Source organism: Arachis hypogaea, chromosome 7 (genome assembly GCF_003086295.3).
Source record: "Arachis hypogaea cultivar Tifrunner chromosome 7, arahy.Tifrunner.gnm2.J5K5, whole genome shotgun sequence".
NCBI lineage: Eukaryota > Viridiplantae > Streptophyta > Magnoliopsida > Fabales > Fabaceae > Arachis > Arachis hypogaea.
The window spans coordinates 27,767,658-27,770,568 of NC_092042.1; the positions used below are offsets into that span (position 1 = coordinate 27,767,658).

Consider the following 2,911-nt stretch of genomic DNA (forward strand, 5'->3'; position numbering starts at 1 on the left):
CTTAGTACTGCTTGGTTCATTTTGCATTCCAGACAGACTTTGAGAAATCATATTGACTTGTTGGGTCAATATTTTATTCTGAGCCAAAATGGCATTCAGAGTGTCAATCTCAAGAACTCCTTTCTTCTGACTAGTCCCATTGTTCACAGGATTTCTTTCAGAAGTGTACATGAATTGGTTATTTGCAACCATTTCAATCAGTTCTTGAGCCTCAGTAGGCGTCTTCTTCAGATGAAGAGATCCTCCAGAAGAGCTATCCAAAGACATCTTGGATAGTTCAGAGAGACCATCATAGAAAATACCTATGATGCTCCATTCAGAAAGCATATCAGAAGGACACTTTCTGATTAATTGTTTGTATCTTTCCCAAGCTTCATAGAGGGATTCTCCTTCCTTCTGTCTGAAGGTTTGGACTTCCACTCTAAGCTTACTCAATTTTTGAGGTGGAAAGAACTTTGCCAAGAAGGCATTGACTAGCTTTTCCCAAGAGTCCAGGCTTTCTTTAGGTTGAGAGTTCAACCATGTCCTAGCTCTGTCTCTTACAGTAAAAGGGAATAGCATGAGTCTGTAAACCTCAGGGTCAACCCCATTAGTCTTGACTGTGTCACAGATTTACAAGAATTCAGCTAAAAACTGATGAGGATCTTCCAGTGGAAGTCCATAGAACTTGCAATTCTGTTGCATTAGAGAAACTAGTTGAGGCTTAAGCTCAAAGTTGTTTGCTCTAATGGCAGGGATAGAGATGCTTCTCCCATAGAAATCGGGAGTAGGTGCAGTAAAGTCACCCAGCACCTTCCTTGCATTGTTGGCATTGTTGTTTTCGGCTGCCATGTGTTCTTCTTCTTTGAAGAATTCGGTCAGGTCCTCTAAAGAGAGTTGTGCTTTGGCTTCTCTTAGCTTTCTCTTTAAGGTCCTTTCAGGTTCAGGGTCTGCCTCAACAAGAATGTTTTTGTCTTTGCTCCTGCTCATAAGAAGGGAACAAGAAATGTGGAATTCTCTATGTCACAGTATAGAGATTCCTTGAAGTGTCAGAGGAAAAGAAGAGTAGAAGACAGAAGTAGAAAATTCGAACTTATCAAAGGAGATAGAGTTCGAATTTTGCATTAAGGGATAGTGTTAGTCCATAAATAGAAGGATGTGAGAAGGAGGGAAGTGATTTTCGAAAATTAAGTAAAAAAAATTTGAAAACATTTTTGAAAAACATTACTTAATTTTCGCAAATGAAAGTGGGAAAGAAATAAAGTGATTTTTGAAAAAGATTTTGAAATTAGAAATCAAAAAGATTTGATTGAAAACTATTTTGAAAAAGATGTGGTTAAGAAGATATGATTAGTTTTTTAAAAAGATGTGATTGAGAAGATATGATTTGAAAAACATTTTAAAAAGATTTGATTTTGAAAATTAAAAACTTGACTAACAAGAAAAGATATGCTTCAAACATTAAACCTTTCTCAACAGAAAAGGCAACATTCTTGAAATGTTAAATCAAATCATTAATTGGTAGCAAGTATCTTTGAAAAAGGAAAGAAATTGATTTTGAAAAAGATTTGATTGAAAAATTGATTTTGAAAACATATGATTGAAAAGATATGATTTGAAAAAGATTTGATTTTGAAAAACTTTGAAAACCTGAAAAAAATCGCATTGAAAAACAGAATTTTCTCCCTTGTGCCATCCTGGCGTTAAACGCCCAGAATGGTGCACATTCTGGCGTTTAACGCCCAAAACTATACCCTTTTGGGCGTTAAACACCCAACCAGGTATCCTGGCTGGCGTTTAAACGCCAGTCTGTCCTTCTTCACTGGGCGTTTTGAACGCCCAGCTTTTTCTATGCAATTCCTCTGCTGAATGTTCTGAATCTTCAATTCCTCTGTATTATTGACTTGAGAAGACACAAATTAAAAATATTTTTGGATTTTTTTTTAATAATCAAAATGCAACAAGAATCAAATAACAATGCATGTAAGACACCAAACTTAGCAGTTTGTATACTACTGACACTAACAAGATGAAAATGCATATGAGACACACAAAACACTCAAGTCAATTGAATTCAAAGATCAGAGCACGAAAATTATCAAGAATTACTTGAAAATCCTTAATACACATGAATGAATGCATGCAATTGACACTAAACTTAAGATGAGACACTAGACTTAAACAAGAAATTTTTGGTTTTTATGATTTTTTTGAATTTTTTTGTGTTTTTCGAAAATTAAGTGGAAAAAGATATCAAAATTCTTAATGAGAATTCCAGGAATCAGTGCAATGCTAGTCTAAGACTCCGGTCCAGGAATTAGACATGGCTTCACAGCCAGCCAAGCTTTCAAAGAAAGCTTCGGTCCAAAACACTAGACATGGCCAAAGGCCAGCCAAGCCTTAGCAGATCACTGCTCCAAAAGCAAGATTGATAAAGATCAACAAGCTCTTGTGATGATAAGTTGAAACCTCGGTCCAAACTTCAACAAATCATCATGAAACTCTAGAATTCATCTTCAAGAATTTCGAAAAAAATAAATACCTAATCTAAGCAACAAGATGAACCTTCAGTTGTCCAAACTTGAACAATCCTTGGCACTGATGTTACCAAAAGCTTGCTCAAAACTTGAACAATCCCCGGCAACGGCGCCAAAAACTTGGTGCGTGAAATTGTGAACAATACTTTTTCACAACTCTCATAATCCCCGGTCATGAACCCCAAAAACTTGGTAGCTCAATACCATGGCATTACACAACTTCGCACAACTAACCAGCAAGTGCACTGGGTCGTCCAAGTAATAAACCTTACGCGAGTAAGGGTCGATCCCACGGAGATTGTTAGTATGAAGCAAGCTATGGTCATCTTGTACATCTTAGTCAGGCAAACTCAAATGGATATGGTGATGAACGAAATAAACATAAAGATAAAGAT

At 36.3% G+C, this 2,911-nt stretch overlaps 1 non-coding gene across 1 annotated transcript; it reads left to right on the top strand.

Moving 5' to 3' along the window:
• Nucleotides 1-321: 321 nt before the first annotated feature.
• Nucleotides 322-429, top strand: LOC112704453 (small nucleolar RNA R71). Its single transcript, XR_003155077.1, has one exon. It is a non-coding gene; the product is annotated as a small nucleolar RNA R71 (small nucleolar RNA).
• Nucleotides 430-2,911: the final 2,482 nt, after the last annotated feature.